Here is a 21,755-nt window from a genome sequence, read left to right on the forward strand (position 1 = left end):
ATAGTTTATGTTTATTGTATCTTATCTAAGAAATACTTGCTTGGCCAAAGGTCACAAAGATTTTCTTACGTGTTTTTTTCTAGAGCCTTTTAGTCTGCGGCTTTATAGTAAGAATTATGATTTATGTCAAGTAAATATTTGTGTATTGTACAAGATATAAGCTGAGGTTCTTTTTTTGTATATGAAATCCCAACTGTTCCAGCACCACTTGTTAAAAACTCTATCATTTCTTTTTTGAGTAACCTTGTTACCATTATCAAATAATCAATATATGTATAGTCTATCCCCGAACCTGTTCTGTTCCATGCGTCGTTATGACCATCCTTCACCATTATCACAATGTCTTCATTAATTAATATTCATTAATACTGAGATCAGTATTAAGAGTCCTCCAATAACTTCCTTTAGAATTTCAGCATTCACAGATCTTTACTGAGATCTGTCAGTAGGAAAGTGCACCAGGGCTGCTAGGAGGACCCCACACAGTGACCCAGACACAGCTCAGTGTGAATGAGCCCATGGGGGCTGGTGATGCAGAGCACGTGGCCAGCAGTGAAGGCTGCAACCACCACAGCGGGACTGCCAGGCTTTGGGCGGTAGGGGAGTTCTGTCAGGGTGAACAGAGGAGGTTTCACCATAGGAAGCCAACAGGAAGCATCACCACAGCCTGTGTGGGGACCAGAGCAGCAAGGTATCGAGCATTGAGCTGGGCCCCAAAGACAAGACCACAGCACAGCTGTCCAGACCAGGGCCACCATTGAGTAGCTTGGCCTCCACAGGTCTCCCTCACCTCTGCAAGCCTTTGGAAGCATAACTGACTCCTTTGGACAGTGAAGCTCTTACCTTTCAAAATTAGGAGTAGGCCGGCATGGTGGCTTACGCCTGTAATCCCATCACTTTGGGAGGTCAAAGGCTGGCGGATCATCTGAGGTCGGGAGTTCAAGACCAGCCTGACCAACATGGAGAAACCCTGTCTCTACTAAAAATACAAAATTAGCCAGGCTTGGTAGCATCTGCCTGTAGTCCTAGCTACTTGGGAGGCTGAGGCAGGAGAATCACTTGAACCTGGGAGGCAGAGGTTGCAGTGAGCCAACGTTTTGCCATTGCACTCCAGCCTGGGCGACAAGAGTGAAACTCCATCTCAAAAAAAATAAGTATAAATAAATAATAATTAGGAGTAAAATGGAGCTCCAAGAGGAAAACCACTTTGACTTTCTCATACTTTGAGTTGGTAAGTGCTCACAAAATTATTTTTTTCATGTAGCTATATTTGTACCAGAGTCTAAGTGTTAGATCAAATTGTATAAAAGTGTAATTTATATGGTTTAAAAAGTTTGAATATTGGCAAATTCATATGGTTTGAATTAATAAATCATATTGGTTCTCATGTATTCACTTTGAAATTACCTATCTTGCCACAAGTTCACAATATCTTACTACACATGGTGCCCGCTTGGGAAGATTTCTCTCTCTTTTATCTTTCTAATTTTGCAGTCTGTCTTCTTCCTACTCCTTAATGAAGGCTGTCTTAATGTTGCAGGCTATTTAATATACATATAATACTCGTATATTAAATGTCGAAACAGGCCTCTTGCTAATGCTCTTTGTGATGGCAGCTTTTCATTTTCTTCTGACTGGACTTGCTATTTTCTTATGCTCATCATTCTGATCTATAAAGTAACTTGGACAATGTTGTTCATTTTGGTAAATAAGAACTTTTGAACAATCACTACGAAAATCCTTAATTTGTAACCCTAAGCAAAAGCTCTTTGATCTTTCTGTATCCCCTTTAAAAACGTTACAGCATTTGGCCAGGAGTTAAGAGGACAATGAGATTCATTAAAAATTTACATTTTTTTCTTTCTTACGACATATTACTAGGCTAGGATTTAAGCTAATGAGCCAAAGGTAACAAGCGAGAAGCAAGAAAACTGCACCAAGGACCCAGCTCATTTACAAGGTGCCTGGAGAGCTGACTATAACTAAATAAACTTGAGGCTTTTCTTGAAGTTCTCTGGCAAATACATTGAGGCCAATTGGCAAATACATTGACCTGAACTTTTATTTTCTCTATTAAGAGAAATTGTGTTTCCACAGGGAAGGAAGACAGGTAAGTGCAGAGTGTGGAATAAAAAAACAGCAGAACATAGGGTGCACCCTAGCTGGGGAACACACAAGGTGCAGCTGCCCCTGAAAGTCCACAGCAAGAAGGCTGAGGGAGCGTGGGACAGCTGCCTGCCACCCACGAGGGAACAGGGCATCACGTGTGCACTCTGGAATCAGACACACCTGCTTCTGTGCTTTTCCAACACATACCAAACCTCACCAAGCTTGGATTTCTTCATCTGTAAACTGGAGATGAGAACAGAACCAAAATCATGGGATGGTTATAAGAACTAAATGCGGGAGATCACATAAAATGCTCAGTGCATCGGGGTGAGAGAGGGAAGAATGCTAATGGCAGGGCTGCAGGTCTGGGCAACAATGAAGAATCGTGCAGGGGAATTGCAGAACTCAGGGAAGATGTTTAATCAGTCTGCTGCTCCACTAATTCATTGATAGGGAAAAAAAGCAGATTATGTTATTAGAAAATGACATCCGTCAGTCCATAACAGAAGTTGTATTAATCTGATTTCACACTGCTGATAAAGACATACCCAAGACTGGGCAATTTATAAAAGAAAGAGGTTTATTGGACTTACAGTTCCACGTGGCTGGGGAGGCCTCACAATCATGGTGGAAGGTGAAAGGCACATCTCACATGGTGGCAGACAGAGAGAACTTATGCAGAGAAACTCCCATTTTTGAAACCATTAGATCTCATGAGACCCATTCACTATCACAAGAACAGCACAGGAAAGACCCTTCCCCAAGATTCAGTCATCTCCCAATGGGTCCCTCCCACAACGTGTGGGGAACTACAAGATGAGATTTGGGTGGGGACAAAGAGCCAAACCATATCAGAAGTCCAATGTGAAAATCAAATGTGAACTTGGAATTGGAGAGACTGCTGTATGCACAGACTTCCTTTAGCAGCATCAGGTGGGAAAGGCAAAGGAGGACAGAGACCAATCTTCTTCCCTTTCTGAGCAGATCTCATTTTGTTTGAGGATGATTAAGGAAAAAAGATCTTCTATTCATCCTTTGGAAACTAATTCCCACACTGGCCCTTGGACCCATACCAGCTGTCTAGAAAACTCAACCAAATCTGTTTTGTAAACATAATTGGATAAGCAATTCTACTTCTGAGAATTTTATCTCACAGATAAATGCGCACATATATACAATTTTAAAGGTACATATATAGCCATTGCAGCGAAAGGATTGTAAACAATTTTCCAATCAAAAACAGGCTGAGGTAAAATTACATAGCTCAGTAAAGGTCTATACATTCTATGCAGCCAGAAAGAAAATGAAGACACTCTCTCTGTCCTGATATATTAATAGTTCCAAAATATATTAAGTAAAATAGCATAAGAAGAGGCATATAGATCAATGGAATAGCACTGAGATTCCAGAAATAAATTCATACATTTGATTTTTAACAAAAATGCCAAGATAATTCAATGGGAAGAAAATAGTCTTTTCAACAAATGGTGCTGGGACAACCGGATATCCACATGCAAAAAAAAAAACATGAAATTGGACCCTTACCTCACAGCATATACAAACTTAACTTAAAATAGGTCCAAGACTCAAATGTAAAAATAAAACTGGCCGGGCGCGGTGGCTCACACCTGTAATCCCAGCACTTCGGGATGCCAAGGTGGGTGGATCACCTGAGGTCAGGAGTTCGAGACCAGCCTGACTAACATGGAGAAACCCTGTGTCTACTAAAAATACAAAATTAGCCAGGCATGGTGGGGCATGCCTGTAATCCCAGCTACTTGGGAGGCTGAGGTAGGAGAATCACTTGAACCTGGGAGGCAGAGGTCGAGGTAAGCTAAGCCATTGTACTCCAGCCTGGGCAACAAGAACAAAACCCCATCTCAAAATAAATACATAAATAAAATTTAAAAATAAATAAATAAAACTCTACAAATATTAGGAGAAAACATAGGGATAAATAAATCTTAATGATCTTGTATTAGTGAATGGTTTCTTAGCAATGACACCAAAGGAAAAAATTAGATACACTTAACTTTATCAAGATTAAAGACACTTTTGCTTTAAAGGATAACACCAAGAAAGTGAAAAAAAGAACCCATTTAATGGGAGAAAATATTTGCAAATTGTATGTCGGATAAGTACCAAGTATGGAGAATATATAAAGAACTCCTACAAATTAACAGTAATACGATACCACAATTTTTAAAATAGGGAAAAGTTCTAAATGGACATTTTTTCAAAGAAAATACACAAAAAGCCAATAATGGCATAAAAAGAAGCTCAAAGTCATCAGCCATCAGGGAACCGCAAATCAAAACCATGGTGAGGCACCACTTCACACTCTTGGATGGCTAAAATCAAAAAGGCAGAGAGCAAGTGTTGACAAAGATATGGAGGAACTGAAACCTTCATACATTGTAGTGGGAAGGGAAAATGGTGCAGCCATTTTGGAAGAGAGTTTTCAGTTTTCCAAACTGTTTTGATCATTCGAGTTTAATTCAAAAGGTTAAATGCAGAGTTTCCACATGACCCAGCAATTCCACTCTTGTGTATATTGAGAATTGAAAACATATGTCCACACAAAACCTATACATTAATATTTTTACCAGCATTATTCAAAATACCCCAAAATGGAAAACACCAAGTATCTATGAACTGATGAAGGCATCAACAGAATGTTGTATATTTATAAAATGGAATATTGTTTGGCAATAAAGGGAAGTGAAGCATTGAGACATGTAACATTACGAACCTGAAAGCACAAAACACCACACACACGATGATTTCCTTTATATAAAAATATCTAGGATAAGCCAAGCCATAGAGACAGAAAGAGGATTATTGGTTGCCAGAGGCTGAGCAAGGGGGGATGAAGACAGAAGCCTCAGGTGCACAGTTTCTTTCAGGGGTAGTGAAAATGTCCTGGAGATGGGTCGTGGTGATGCTTGCACAACTCTGTGAATAAACTAAACACTACTGAACTGTAACCTTTAAAAGGGTGAATTTTATGTTATGTCAACTATACCTCAAAACAGCTGTTATACAAAACTGATGGGGCTGGGCATGGTGGTTCATGCCTGTAATCCCAGCCCTTTGGGAGGCCCAGGTGGGCGGATCACCTGAGGTCAGGAGTTCGAGACCAACCTGGCCAACATGGTGAAACCCCATCTCTACAAAAAATACAAAAATTAGCCAGGTGTGGTGGCGCACACCTGTAGTCCCAGCTACTCGGGTGGCTGAGGCAGAAGAATCACCTGAACCTGGGAGGCGGAGGTTGCAGTGAGCCGAGATTGTGCCAGTGCACTCCAGCCTGGGCGACAGAACAAGACTCCATCTCAACAACAACAATGACAACAACAAGAACAACAACAACAAAAACTGATGGAGCATAAAATAATAAAGAATATTTTAAGTTAAAATATTACTAAAGAAATATAATTGAATATTAGGATACGAAAAGTGTAAGCAACCTAAGTATTCATCTTTCATATAAAAGAATTAATGAATATTGTCTGAAGCTGCAGATTTTAAACAAAAAGATAGAAATGTATTAGCTAGAGTTTTGCAGGTTCCTGCCAATAGAATTGAAAATAGAAAGAGCTCGAAGCAATGGCCTCTGGTTACCAGTAGGTTGTTGAGAAGGCATGGCATGACTGTGACTTTCTGTTCGCAAGTGCATGTTTATTTTTACCAAGTATTTTAATTTTAATAATTTTAAATAATTACAATAGAATGAAGTAGAACCATAATAACAGCTTACAAAGATTTCCAAGAAATATGCTAAGAAACCAAGTTGCAGAAGACAGCACACAATTTGATGCCTTGGATTTTTTAAAAAGGAGGAAGAAATGATTACGTAACTATCTTTATGTCTGGGAAACGTCTGGAAATACAAGAAATCATCGCAGCAACTAACCTGAAAAGTTCGACATGCAGGAGTGAGGCTGGCCGAGCAGGAGGCCTTGTTCCCTTGTAGCCTCTGGACTTTTTTCCACTGTGACATTTACCTTTATGGCACTTTCACAACTAAATAGACAATGGGAACAAGTCCTTTTATGTATTTGAAAATTCAGTCTGATTTTCTATTGCCTTTCAAATACGAATCTTCCAATTAGTTTGGAGGACAAACTTGAAAAGAAAGACAGATGATTGAATCTTTTTTTTTTTTGAGACAGAGTCTCACTCTATCTCCCAGGCTGGAGTGGTGTGATCTCGGCTCACTGCAACCTCCACCTCCTGGGTTCAAGCAATTCTTGTGTCTCAGTCTCTTGAGTAGCTGGGACTACAGGCGCATGCCACCACCGCCAGCTAACTTTTGTATTTTTAGTAGAGACAGGGTTTCGCCATGTTGGCCAGGCTGGTCTCAAACTCCTGACCTCAAACAATCTGCCCACCTTAGCCTCCCAAAGTGCTGGGATTACAGGCTTCAGCCACTGCGCCCAGCCTTTCAATCTCTGTAGAGGTCATATGCGAGGAGAGAGGACGTCAACGTGACTGTTCTTTTAACAGGAAAGGAAACACACAACAACCTCTTCACTTTTGAGCTAAATTAAACTTGAGGTCTTGGAAACTTTCTTCATGGTTTTCCCATAAACGAGGTACCAAGAATTTGAGTAAACCAAATGACAAGGACCAAGAAAAGTAGAGCAAGACACTGAGGCAAAGAATTAGTGACTGGGCCAAGCCAACAGCCAGTCACAGGAAAATATGGTCCCTGAGGGAAAGAAACAAACAGCAAAGAAGCCATACAGGGAGGGGGAGAAAAGAAACTCTGGCTAGATTTTTATACGGATTTTAAAGGCTTGGAAAGGGGTTTATTTAACTTGAATTCTGATACATTAAAGATGCAGCATGCCCAGTTACAGTTCAATTTTTTAATAAACATATACATTTCTTTTTTTTTTTTTTTTTTGGAAATGGAGTCTCACTGTGTCGCCCAGGCTGGAGTGCAGTGGCACAATCTCGGCTCCCTGCAACCTCTGCCGCCCGGATTCAAGCGATTCTCCTGCCTCAGCCTCCCAAATAGCTGGGATTATAGGCGCCTGCCACCATGCCCGGCTAATTTTGTATTTATAGTAGAGACGGGTTTTCGCCATGTTGTCCAGGCTGGTCTCGAACTCCTGACCTCAGGTAATCCACCCACCTCAGCCTCCCAAAGTGCTGAGATTACAGACATGAGCCACCACACCCGGCCAAACATATAAATTTCTTAATGAAGGGCTTGGAAATTTCTACTACCAGCTTGACTAAAGAGCCCAGATCTATTAAGAATGTCTTTTAATGACCACTTGATGGCACCATAGTTAAAAATGCAGGCCCAGTCACTGGCCCCTGTAGTATTACAACTATTCCAGAACAGTTACAGAGGCAGCAGCCACATGAATTCAGATACGGCTCAACAGAAATGTACAAGAACAGAAATACTTTTTCAGGCCCTCCAAAATAATTGTGTACCTTGGCCTTTGCTTGCTAAAAGATCAAGCAATGTTCCTTGGCATTCCCAGGAAGGAAGGAAAGAAGGAAGGAAAGGTTGCTCCATCCAGAAGAATTTTAATTTGTCTAGCTACAGTAATTAGATTTTTATTCACAAGCAGCTAGTAGAGAATCACAATGGAATGCACTTAAATTAGGTTAAAAAGGGATCTTTGAAATGTCATTTGCAAAATTAGTTTGTGATATACAATATTCTCCTGGCCTAAGGTTAAGTAGATTTGGGGAAATAGATTTCAAAGCAATTTCCCATTCGAAGTTTTTCATTCTTCTCCTCCTCTCAGATTCTCCATTTGGGCATGTAGTCCGGAACATTCTCCTCTTCTCCTTTGTTTTAAGATGGAGGCTTCCACAAAGACCAAATCCTAGAAGATACCACCACAGCAAAGCAGGCAGTGACTTCCAGCTGTAACCTGCAGACCGCCAGGTCCCCCTTCCGTGAAGGGTCCTTGATCCCAGAGATAAATGTTTCATTTGGTTTGTGAGTTTTTGTTTTTACCATTTGCCCCTTCTTATCCTGTGCTCCAAAGTGCAAGTGAGGAAAATGTGCATTGTTCAAAGTTACCGAAGTGAGTACTTTTGTGTGTTGAGGATTGGCAATGAAGGAGCTTGTGAATGTGATTATTAAATGTATACTGCAGTAACCCGCATGGCACAGCAACAGAGACCAACTTTCAATCAAGGGACCTGGGGAGGACAAACCTGAAGCTCAGAACATCTGCCTGTGCTCTGTTGAACTAATGTCAGGAAGCTGCAGCCAGATGCCAAAGGCTACAGGCCTCTCCAAGTTACATGAAGATGGGATAGAGATGGTGCAAGCTGTCAACCGAAAAGGCCTCTAGTGAGTAGGAGAGCACACCTTCCATTTCAATTTAGTGGAGAGGAGCACCCAGCAGCTCTGCTCCCCGGGACAATGCCTCCTCACTGCCTGGGAGGGAGAGCCCATCACAGGACCAGCAGTCCCTCCAGATACCAGTGGGTGGGATTTAAATGACTTCTATATTCAACACATATTTAGGAAGAGACTTCCAGTCCCATCACAGGTAGCTGCCCCCTTCCTCCCCAGTCCTGTCTCTCATGACCAAGAACCCCGGACACAGCAGCACAGCCAACAGGTACAAGAACAGCCTGCGGGGTGTGAAGAAGGAGGCAGGGTGCCCAGAGAGCTGGGCTCCGGGGAGGATGTGGACCTGAGCTCCTGAGCTTCCTACCACCCCTCACGGATTCCACATGGCTCTACAGAAGCTCCAGCCCTGGCACCACCCACAGACACACACAAAAGGAGCTCCAGGAAAACTGTGCCTTCACCCCCATCCCCCAGCCAGAGGACCACGAACAGAGCATATCAACCACAGGAAACCCCCGCAGCAAGACTCATGAGACACACACAAGGCCCATCCCCAGGCTCTTAGCAGGGCCGATGAGGGGTGGACCTTCCACCTCCCCACCCCAGTCCTGCCAGGGCCTCGGGCAGCGCTGAGCATCAGTTGGCTCCATCCCACCCCCTGCACAAGCAGGCGGCACCCTGACCTATCCAGGGCCATGTCAGTGGGTCCATTGTGGAGCCGAGCCCCACTCCACCCCACCCGGCAGCAACAGTCCTGAGCAAAGCAGTGTGACATGGGGCTGCTCACTGCCCTGTGCCCTCCCTGGCAAGCCCCTCACCATGAGAAGGGATAAGGGGTAGGAGGCAGGTTGAGTCCACTTGTTCCCCTCAGTATCAACCGGGCTGAGGAGGGAGCCCCCTCCCCATGTAGCATCACTGAGGCTAAAGCTGGCAGTGGGAGGCAGGGCCAGCAGGGCCCAAGGAAGCTGAGTGTAGCCGAAGCCCCACACCCACCTGAAGATACTAGAAAGGCCAAGGGAAGGTTGTCATCACCCCACCTGCCTGCAGCCGCTCAGCACGGTCAGGGCTGTGCTACGGCTGAAGTGCCACGTGCACCCTGCCCAGACACAGCAGCCCAGCAGAGAGCACCTGCTGCAGACGAAGACGCCAGCAGCTCGGGAGTCTCATAAGATATCATAAATGTACAGGCTCTGATCCAAAGTCACTCAGTGTACCAAGAACTAGGATAATCACAACTGGACGGAGAAATAAATCAATGGATGACAACACGGAGATGAGTCAGAGGCTATCATTAGCTGAGCAGGATCTTCACATAACCATCATAAATACACTTCAGCAAGTACGAATTCCCATGGAATAAATGGAAAATCAGACAATTTTAGCAAAAGAATAAAGAATAACCAAATGAGGCCAGGCGTGGTGGCTTACGCCTGTAATCCCAACAATTGGGGAGGCCAAGGCGGGTGGATCAGCTGAGGTCAGGAGTTCGAGACCAGCCTGACCAACATGGTGAAACCCCATCTCAACTAAAAATACAAAAATTAGCCTGGCATGGTGGTGGGCGCTTGTATTCCCAGCTACTCAGGAGGCTGAGGGAGGAGAATCGCTTGAACCCAGGAGCCAGAGGTTGCAGTGAGCAGAGATCGCGCCACCTCACTCCAGCTGGGTGACAGAGTGAGACTCAGTCTGAAAAAAAAAAAAGAAATTATAAAGCAAGAAAACACAATAATCAAAAGACAAACAAACATAAAACCTCAATGGGTGGACTTAACCAGGACAGCAAGGGGACAAAAGACTGGATGAGGGCCAGAAGTCACCAACTCGCAGCAGCAACGAGGAAGTGGGCCAAGGAGAAAGAACAGACTGTCAGGAGCCTGTGTCACCCTCAGAGGAGAGAGAGAAAGTGGAACTGGAAAGGTATATTTTTTAAATGGCTGAAAACTTCCCAAGTTTAGTGAAATATACTAAAGATTCAAGAATCTGAGAAAATTCCAAATGTGGTAAACCCAAAGAAATTTATACCAAGATACAAGATACATCATAATCAAAGGTCTGAAGAACTAAAGACAAAGAAAAATAGCTGCAAAGTAGCCAGAGAGAATCACATTGCTTGTAGGATGTGCAAATTTTCCATTTGAAACCAAGAACCCAAAAGGAAGTAGCACGCGTCTCAAATACCGAGAGAAAAGGACGGCCAACCAATAGTCTATGGCAGGGAAAATGTCCCTCATGGACGGGTATAAATAAATAGAGACGTTTTCCAGTGAAGGAGCACTAAGAGAGTCTGCCACCAGCAGGGTTACTCAAAGTATAGCTGGAGGAAGTTTCCTAAACAGAAGAGAAATTATAAAAGAAGCAATATTGGAATACTAGGAAGAAAGCGAGAACAACAGCAAAAGTAAAAAGTATGGGTAAATAACTAGACTCCTTCTCCTCTTGAGTTTTCTAAATTATGTTCCATGGTTGGAAGCAAAAATGATAATGCTGTCTGATGTTCTCAATGTATGTAAAGAAAGTATTAAAGATGATAGTCACATTATAAACTATAACATAATATTGTAAACTGTAATATAATATGGGGGAGGGAAAGTATGAAAAGAGAGTTTAGGTGACCACATGGTATTAGAACTAACAAAATCTAGCACCACTAGATCATGTAGGATGTGTATAAATAATGAAGTACCTACAGCTGCCATTTTAAAAAACTATAAAAAAGGATAAACCCCAAAACACTAGATAAGTCAAAATGGAATTCTTGAAAAAAAAAAAAAAAGTTCAAGTACAGGAAATCCAGGAAAAACAAAATAAAGAAACACTAAACAGTGTTTTTATACTTCAGTAAGGACATTAAAAACAACCAGCCACCGGGCACAGTGGCTCAAGCCTGGAATCCCAGCACTTTGGGAGGCCAAAATGAGAGGATCACTTGAGCCCAGGAGTTCAAGACCAGCCTGGGCAACGTACTGCAACCCCGTCTCTTTCTAAAACTAATCATCATCATCATAAACACCAGTGACTGCAGAGCACGGGCTGTGTCTGTGGTCGGCATCTCTGGTGTGTTTCTCCAGGGACATAGTCTGCTGAATGCGTGGACTTGGAGTTAACTGAACCACTTTCAACTTTCAGGCATTCTCTGCACGTGTCTGAGCGCGTGTCCCGACCCTGGAGCACCCTGGGCACTCAGCCAGCATGGTCCTGACCTCACAAAGCCTTTGGGTTCAGGCAGGAGAGAAAATATGCTATCAATAATTCGGGGCTTCTAGATTTGCTGCCAGCTGAGATTTCTGGAATTCCTGCCGTGTGAGGGCTTCGTCCTGAACCCTGTGTAGTGCCCCCTGGTGGAGATGTGTGGTGCGCCCCATTTTACAGAGAAGGATCAAGAGAATCACGAGGACCTTCCGAGGTCATGTAGCATACAGCAGGGCGTGTCCTTCCACCCAGGGCTTTTCACCATTCAAGAGTTTTCTAGAAAAATCTTAATTATTACAGGGTTTCCTGGGCAGGACTGAAAATAAACCTAGGGTTGCTCATTTTTACTATTTCACAAATGGCATTATTTCTCACTTTTCAGCTTTAATATTTCCAAAAGAACTGGGAACATTTTCTGGTGGTATACATCACTAAGCCTGTCAGTCTATGCAGGTTTCCTCCCATGCGGACCAGCTATCACTGCAGGCCACTTCAACAAACAGCAATAGTTAGGAGCATTCAGCTCATCTAGTTTTGCCAAACTGATTTTTCTTTTTTATAAAAACACTAGAGAGGGAGGGATAAATCACAAAGAAGGCCATACGATGGCCACTCTCATCCATCTGCTCACACCCCTCTCCCTGCCTGCCTGGTCCTTCCAGCCAGGAGCGTCCAAAAGTGTCCCGGGCAAAGCCCCTGTGGCTCTTTCCTGTCCCTCTGAACCCAGACATGGACAGGAACATCTCTGCACACCTCTGGGCCTGAGCTTACCAGAGTGAACTTTTCCTCCCTCTAGCCCACAACCCATTGAATAGATGCCCTGAGCACCCTGGGGAAACATTCTACACCAACTCGACTCCACTTCTCCCAGCAGGGCCCTTGGCTGTGGGGGAGGCAAAGGCGTCCAAGTTCTCTGGTGGTTCTGGGACAGCTTGTGCAGGTTGAACGGGATGAATCAGCAACAGAACTGTATCCTCCCCCAAGCTACAGGGCTAAAAGTAATAGACAAGCCGACTTTATCTACACAGAGCTCAACTGAATTATTAACTTTGTGAGAAGTTTTCTATCTCATCTCCACATTTTTAGGTTATATATGTTAATAGATTTAATTACGCTATCATTACTTTATCTACTTCTTCATATCAGTGAAGCAAAAAGAAGCACATAGTAAAAAGTATGAGTGGTGGCTGCAATTCTCTTTTAAAACACTAAAAACATGAAACAAATTTGCAATGATGAAAAGAAAAAGTACCATCGAATAGTAAGCAAAGACTACTGCTTGCTTTTTCTACATATATTTTCCATTCTCACCTTTGCCTTTCATCAAAGAATTCTTTATAGTATTTATTGAAGCTTGAGATGAACCTTCACTTATAGAAAAAAAGGAAAGACTTCTGAACATCAAGAAGCGTGGGGAGGCTGCTGAACCACCTCCGATTCTCCCTGTTTGTTGTTCTACTTAACACGGAAGGAAGACAGGCATGTAAATACTGTGAGACAGTCTTGTTAAATACTCACACACATCATTTACATGTACGTGATGTATAGGATGAATTCTCTACATGGATGTCCTTGATAACCCTAGTGTTGCCCTTTCAGGAAACCTCTTAGTAATTAATTTCTTCCACAAATACTTGGTGCACATGGCTCTGGGCAGACCTTATGAGGCTTGACACAAATAGACCGTCACCCAGAGAGGTCACTCCGCAGACATAGGGTTTTGTCTTACTCACTGTGGACTCTTCAGAATCTAGACCAATATCACCTGATAGAAATGTTATATAACTTTTCATTATCCAACACAGTATCTACTAGTCCCATATGGGTATTGAATACTTGAAATGTGACCAGTGTGAGTGAGGAACTGAGTTTTTTTAACTTTGTTTCGCTTTCACTGAATTTCAATAGCCAACCGTGACTGGTGGACAACACAGACATGCCTGATACAAGCAAAAGTTCAATTCATATTTCTTGTTAAAAGAGTGAGCAGCCTCTGCCCTATGGAGCTTATGATATGGGGAGGGATAGATATTGGCCAAATAATGACAAAATAAATCTGTAATTACAAATTATAACTTAGCTATTGAAAAGTGCGTGATGGCCAAATGCGTTGTCTCACGTCTATAATCCCAGCACTTTGGGAGGCTGAGGCAGGAGAATCACTTGAGCGTAGGAGTTTGAGACCAGTCTGAGCAATATAGGGAGATCCCATCTCTACAAATTAAAATTAAAAATTAGCCAGGCATGATGGTGCTCACCTGTGGGCCCAGCTACTCAGGACGCCGAGATAAGAGAATCGCTAGAGCCCAGGAATTCAAGGCTGCCGTGAGCTATGATCGCACCACTGCACTCCAGCCTGGGTGACAGAGCAAGACCCCACTGAAAGAAAAGAAGAGAAAAAAGAGTGCATGGTTTAATGAAGGATATAAGCAAGTACCTTGGGCCTCACAGAGCCTGTCTCCGAGGAAATGGTGTTGAGGCCGAAACCAGAACAGCCATGAGCTGAACACAGAACCAGAGAGAAGGAAAGGTGAAGAGACAGGAAGGAGGGGAAGAGAGCAAGAGAAGTAGAGACAGAGAAACAGAAATGGAGAAAGAGGAGAGAGAAGAAAGGGGACAGAGAGACAAAGAGAGAAGGGGGAGAGACAGAGGGAGAGAGGCAGAGAGGGAAGGAGAAAGAAATGGAGACAAAAACAGAGCAATGGAAACCAACAGACAGGAGAGAAAGACAGAAAGAGAGAGAGACAGAGAAAGAGGAGTGCGGAGGGAGAGGAAGATCGGAAGCAGCAGAGAATTCCTCCTGGCAGAAGACGCTGCATAGCGCAGCAGGAGGGAGCACGAGGCTGCGGGAGGGAGCGCGGGGCGGCGGGAGGGAGCACAGGGCAGTGGAAGGAAGCATAGGGCTTCAGAGAACAGCGTGTATTAGTGAGAATCTCACAACATGTGGTTGGAGGGGAAGGGGTGGCCAGCTCCAGCGGGCCGTCCAGGTCCTGTTGGGGTTTCCCTCTTTACCCTCAGAACAATGAGAGCCCACTAGAAGGTGGTGAGCAGAGAAAGGGCCCATAAGGTTTGTGATTTTGAAAAATCACCTGTCTACAATACAGAAAACCAACCAGAAGAGTGGACTGAGAAGAGAGATAGGCGGCTACTGCAGGTGTCCAGGCTACAGAAGGTAACAGGCGCTTCCAGGAGGGGAAAGACGGACGCTGCCATCACACCTGAAAAAAGGCGAGGGCATGTCTGGGACTGGATTGTTTCCAAACCACCCTCGGAAGCCCGGATGGATGATGTTGTGCTAGGAACGCCCTGTTCATCCAAGTTTCCACTCACACAATAAAAGCCCATCACAGGCCAGGCACACACTGTGTCATTCATTCATTCACTCACATCGAGGGAGTCATTGCCCTCCAGAGGCCAGGCACGGCCACGGCCAGCGGAGGCTGAGCCAGGTGGACCCTCAGCCTCCCTGCCTGCATCTGTGCACCTGTGAGTTCTCTAAACCAGAGCTGGCAGGCTTAGGGAAGCCGCAGGGAATTATCAGCTCTTATGGTCATAACATCTTCCCATCTATCGACTTACTTATTTAACTTTAAAATGGGTCACAGATATCATTTTGGCTTCAGAAGTATAAATTGGAGTCCAGTATGCAATATGGCTCATTTTCTTCAAGGACAGAAAAGCACTAGTGTTGCAAAACGCTCTTGACACAGGTCACTGCTCTGCAGCTGCGGCGGTGCTGGGTTGCAGTGGGAGCCGGGCCCTCCTCGTCCTCAGCCTGAGTTCCTCAGACAGGAGAGACACCGTGCAGCCTTGGCGGCCCCACCATGAGTGGCCATTCCTGTCAAATAAACCGACATGAACAGCCTGGGTTTATATCCACCTTTCCCTTCCAAATGAGGCAAGTCAGGTATTACTGAGAAAGTTATAAAGGCATTTGGTTAGAATTCATTCACTAAGTAAACAAATTTAATGCAGCAAACATGTAACAAATAAACTTAACGAAGCAGACATAACAGAGTGCAGGGCAGGACTGAACATCCCCTCCTGCAAGTGCTATTCCTGAACTCAGAAGCACAATGGCTGGGTCGGGCTGCAGAGCCGACAGGCCGGTCTGCACCACCAATACACACTCACGACAGCAAGCGCACGGGCTCCGAGACAGAGAAAGGTTTTGTTATGCCATGTTGCTCTGATGTGATACAGATAGTGGAAGTAAATATTGGTCATAACTACCTCCAGAATCCCTGCCGGCCATGGGGTAAAGAAGGCAGAAGGGAGGGATTGATCACATTCGCCCTCAAAGGCAAGCTCACATTGAGAGGTTCCACCACCACCCCCATTCCGCAGGCCCATCCTCTCGGCCTCGAATCGTTTGAAAAATGCAAGCAGTGGCCCTGACCTTAGTGACCTTAGTGATCAGACAAGGAGGACTGAGGCCAGGGCTCGTGCAGGCCCCTTGGCAAGCCGAGCGGTGGCCACATCAAGCTGCAGTGGCATCCAGGGGTGTCTGCTGCAGGCTGGAGCAAAACAGAGGCTCCAGGCTCCAGAAAGGCGTCAGCACCTGGTGCTGTGGACAGAGCCATGTGAGGCCCTCTCTGAGCACAGCCCAGTGCCGGGAAAGATCTCCAGTGTTTCTTCTGGAATAAATCACTCGCCACCTTCTGAAGAAGACACTGATGCCGGTAAGTCCCGCATTGAAAGTCTTGGCTGGGAGGAGAAGATGCCATTCATTGTGGAAGGTACAGATGGCAGGGGGCAAGGGGCCAGACAGGAAGGTCCTTCTAGAGGTGAGAGACTTTTACAGGAAGATGTAAGACCTCCCAGGAATGGAAGGAGGCTCCGGAAAGAGAAGGCCAGAAATATCTAGAAAGATCCAAAAAGATGACGACTCTTGCAAGATTGTTACTCACAACCACTTCCAGTTTCTCATGGAGCTGAAGATGAAGAAAGCCTTCGGCCACCAGAAAGCAACCAGCCACAGGGACGGCAGCTCCACCAGCTCCACCAGCTCCAGGGCCCTGTCATGGGAGGCTGTGGGGGTGGGGTGCTCTCTCTGGCCTGAGAGCTGTGAGGAAGCTGGAGAAACCTGTGCAGGAGGCTGTCACAGCACATTGGCACAGCAGGGTCTTATATCAGCAAAATGAGTTGCAGAAGCCAGCTGGAGGAATGAGGGACAGTCAGAGAAGGAGGCGGCCCTGACCTGCAGGTGTAGGGCCACCATGGCTGTGGGTGGGAAGACAGGGTCGCCCGGAGGAAGACATGAGACAACCACTTCTCTCCAGCCAGAGCATGAGCTGTGTTCATGAGCATGCAGACCATGAGCAAAACAGAAACAGCGACAGTCACACACACACACACACACACACACACACACACACACACACACGAGAAAAAATGAAGCCACAACAGAGCTCCATCAGTAGCATGGCTCAGGGACTCCCAGCTGCCAATCTTCGATTTAAAAATACATATATCTAGTATTGTTTTAGAGCTATTCTTGGTAAAATATCAGGAGACACGCTCCTTTTGCCACCCTAATTCAAATAATAGTTATTTTTCTGAGCCAGTGAATGACCTTGTGGTTCTAAACCCAGGGTAATGGACAGGGTAATGCTGTCCTGGGGGACACTGGCAATGTCTGGAACCATTTGGGTTGTCAATGATGCCTGGATGCTACTGGCATCGCATGGGTGGAGGCCAGAGAAGCTGCTGGGGACCCTCCAATGCCTGGGACAGACCCTCAGGGACAATCAGCTCCAGGTGCTCACAGTGCTGAGGTGGAGAAACCCTGATAACAGAATCCAATGCCAAGAGACCAAGAGAACTTAGAAGTGGCTTCCATTACTGTTTTCCTCAGGATACAAACCATATCTTGATCAGCCTTAAAGCGACAGGTGTCTCTGTTCCTCTTGTGAGGTTTCTGCACCCCAGAGCCTGTTGGGGATTTGGCCCCTATGCCCATCATAAGGAGGATGAGAGAGATTGGTGCTGTAGTCACACCTGGCCACTGTTCTTCCCCACCCGGGAGACCTGTCTCCTCCTGTGTTTCTGAGGTGACTACCAGGAATGACCCTTGATTACAATGATGAGTTCATCCTGACTCATTTGAGACTCAGCAGAGGGGGCCCCTCTCTGCATGGCAATGCGGTGCATGTATGAAATCCCACCCTGATCTGGATGCAAGCCTGCAGGGTCTCTCACTGTCCCCACCAGCCCCGCTCCAGGTCTGGGGCCCCTCTTTCTCCAATAGAGACAGGTCATCACACCCTACAAGTCCAGATGTTTGTGAAGACCCTCGCACAGGGAAGGGCGGGAAGGGTGAGAGAGGAAAACAGTTTCGCAGGGCCTACTCTTAAAGAAACCAGGAAAAGGCCTTTGTCTCTGAACAAAAGCTTCATAGCTGCGAGTAATCCGCACCCATGACAAATACAACCCTAGTGCTGAATTTCGAATGGCGCTGCTTCCAACCATGTGCAGTACAAGTAAAAAGACACAGAAACAGACCTCTAACCCATTCCTTCCAGATATAACAAACTCTAACTTTGAGATTTTGTAATTTGAACAAATGATATTAAGGAATAATATTTACAGGTTTGAGTTTCAATACATTATTTTCACTTTGGAAAGACACCTTCTAAACAAGCAAACACAACTTAAGTTTAACTAATTGAAATTTAATTAAACATTATTTCTCTAAGATTATGAGTGATCTGGGCACCCCTTAAATTGACTCCTATATGGCGCTGAGTGAAACCTCTTAAGCAAATGGAAAACCAAGGTTCTCATTTTAAATGATAAATTCATCTAGCAGTGCACATGCATGTCCCTAACGGGCTGAAAGGAGCTCCGGGTGTGAGGGATCCTGTCTCCTGGTCTTGCTGTTCTCCCTGAATTCAACAGCAAAAATGTACCAGGCACTTCCATTCAATCTGGCACAGTAGCAACATTTTTTCCTTGTCTTTTCAAAAATTGTCTCAATACAATCAGAACAAGAAAATGAACCCAAACTTCACCTTTCACAAAGCTAGGAGACATCTGTTCTTACAAATCACAAAATATGAAGACAAAAAAATGGGTGCAAAAATGGTAAATTGCTTAGATGACAGAGAAAGGGCAGACGTAAAGGGCCCGGGATTTGGAGTGCACTGGGATGTGGGGTAGGCAGTAGGGTTGGGGCAGGTCCTCACCCACTCCCACATGCTCAGGTGACTAACCGCCCTCCCACTCACCCAAACATGGGAATTATATGCACAGAAAAGATTTAGCAAGAGCAGTCACATGGAAATGGCACCGGCAATGGGGTAACAGACACAACAGGTTCACAGTACAGAGATGCCATTTGCCATGTTTTGGGATCTTAAAACATGTCTAGTTGGGAAGAGTTGCTGATTTTTTTCTCTTCCAACAGTTGGGAAGATCATTAGATGAGAGCGGTTCTCAACTGGAAGCCATAGTTTCCTCCAAGGGGACAGTTGGAAATTGTGCAGCATTTTTTATTGTCACAACCTAGAGGTGTGGGGAGCCACTACCAGCACCCAGTGGGTAGAGACCAGGGATGCCGTCCAGCATTCCACAGTGCACAGACAGAAGGACGATCAAGCTGCCCGGCGAGGAACGATCGAGCCAAAATACCAACAGTGTTGCTGTTGAGATGCCCTGATTTATACCTACGAACTTTGGAGCTCATTCTATGATATATGGGCTGAGAAGAAACAAATAGAAAATATACACAAAGGGGAAAAAAAAGCTCTTCCTTATTCCCATGGATATTATGTTTTGTCTGTTTCTGAATCATATTAAAGGCTAAAAGCTAAAACGGAAAAATCAATTCACCATAAACTCCTTTCTTTTAAGCATGAGTAATATCTAAAGCCCTGAACAGCCTTGTGAGTTCGATACAGGTTTAATGTGCCAATATAGACTTAGAGCATACAATTTTCAAATGTACTGGGAAATCTATGATGTTGAGATGTTCAGGTAACTGAGAAAAGTCAGCCCAAGCTGACGATTTGAAGAGACACTGTCACTGCCTGGCCATGCCACTCAGAAGCTTGGGGCCCCCATATTCTCAGCCTAGTGACACAAAATTTGTAGTTTGTCAGTAAAATAGAAAGGGAAGAATTCTCCAATCACACGCGGCTTGCAGAATCTCATTAGGTCAAATTAGGCAGTAAAACACAGTTTATGAGATTTTACTGCAGCACCCTGTAGGAGTCATTTTAAGGAGTGTCCAAGTCATTCGTAATTTTCAAGAAGTGTTTAGCTGTCTGCCTGGGTGGTCATGAAGTGCTGTCATTAGTTATGGGCATTTAAGTTGCCCTAAGGAACATCCAAAAGAATTATCTGCTAGTGACCTAAAGTCTTGGCTTTGGAGCTGCAGAGACAGGTTCCAACAACAAGTATTTGTTTCAAAGCCATTAGGGGACAGAGAACAATTGAAGGAGAGTAGACGGGGTGACAAAAAACCACGCAAAAACTCCAGGGAGAAGCGGAAAGCCATTGATGAAGCTGTCAGTATTGGTTATGTGACACACGTAGTAGGAAGAAAGGGAGACAGATTTTTTCATCACCTTCACGTTGCAGAAATTGTTGCTATTATCAAATATGATGCTCTAAAAGAGGCCTTAGAAGGGAGACTTAGGAAGAATGAAAAATAAGTAACAATGGGCCTTGTTTTCAGAGACGGAAGAAGAAAGAGTGATCGGTGCAGCAAGACACATTTGTATGTGAGGAGGCAGAGGGATCTTCCAGTGGGCAGTGAGTGAGGGGCAGGCTCCTCACACCTCAGAGTCCACATGGACCACTGGGAATCCCATGACACCAAGAGTCTAGGGGGAGACCTGGGATTCCACATTGCCAACAAGCTCCCCAGGGGCATGGACATCGCTGTCCTGGGACCGTGCGCTGAGCCGCCAGGGTGGCGTTGGCTTCTCTGGGCTGTCAAGGCTCCCTGAGCAGCCTCCTTGGTCACAGTGTCCTGGTGGCATCAAGCACAGAACCAGGACATTCTAATGACAGTTCCATCCAACTGCCATTTTTATCGCTTGTCATGCATTTCCGTTTTTAACAAGAGTCCCAGTAGAAAAAATAATAATAACTGAGCCAGATATTCTGGATATATGACACTTTCAGCGTAGACAAGGATATTTAAGAATAAAAACTAGAACAGAATTATAAATGAGAAATATCCAAAGCAAAATAAAATTAAAAGAGGAACTATCTTACTGGTAAGATCAACCAGAGGTAAATCATGTTTTTATTTTGGTTTTTTAACTTTTGAATTCTATTGCTAATTTCTTTAAAATTAAATTCTAATAGCTCTAACACTGTCTTTAGAACGCAATAAGCTTTATCCTAGAAGGAATTCCAAAAAGAGAAACTTTGATTCTGGGAACTAGAAAGATTCTAGAATGAATAATTAAATAAAAATAGTGCCTAGAAATCTGATGCAGAAAAAAAAGTATAAAAATGAGAAATTTATTCTTTTGAACTAAGTAAGCTACTAAGACTTAGTAATATCTAATTATTGAAGAATCTTTTTCTACCTATTAATCGTTCATGTGTATATAACCCCAACCCAAATTTTATTTTTTGTAATTTCCTTTGAGAAATTAATAGACCTGGTTTAGCCCAAGCTTCACCCTTTCCTCTCTGCATACCTGGGAGAAGGAAGCATAACTGTGCCTCTTCTTAAGTTATTCAGGTATAAACTCAAGAGCAACCAGTAAGGTGGTAAGAATGAGAGTCCTTTATAAAGGGCTGTATAAGTTTGTTACAATGATTGCCATTGTCATCGGTATTTCTAGCATTGATTGACCACAAAAAAAGAGATTAGTTCACATCTGTAATATTATTTCTTGAGGGAAGATGTTTTCTATGTAGCAGGATCTCAGAAGTCTATATAAAGTATTTTCCATATAATTATGATTTCATTGTTATTCCAGATTTTTAAGGCTCAAACTCCTCTATCACAAAGCCTGTTTCACTAAAACAGTCATAATCTTAGGAAGAAGTTGATGCAGAATGAAAAGAAATGTGCCACACAGTGACCAAGGGCGAATCCCTGGTTTTGACGCGGCATCTGCAAGCCAGCTCCTGAGCGGATTTCCCAGGCCCCACC

This window comes from Symphalangus syndactylus, chromosome 1 (assembly GCF_028878055.3).
Source record: "Symphalangus syndactylus isolate Jambi chromosome 1, NHGRI_mSymSyn1-v2.1_pri, whole genome shotgun sequence".
In the NCBI taxonomy this organism is placed as follows: domain Eukaryota; kingdom Metazoa; phylum Chordata; class Mammalia; order Primates; family Hylobatidae; genus Symphalangus; species Symphalangus syndactylus.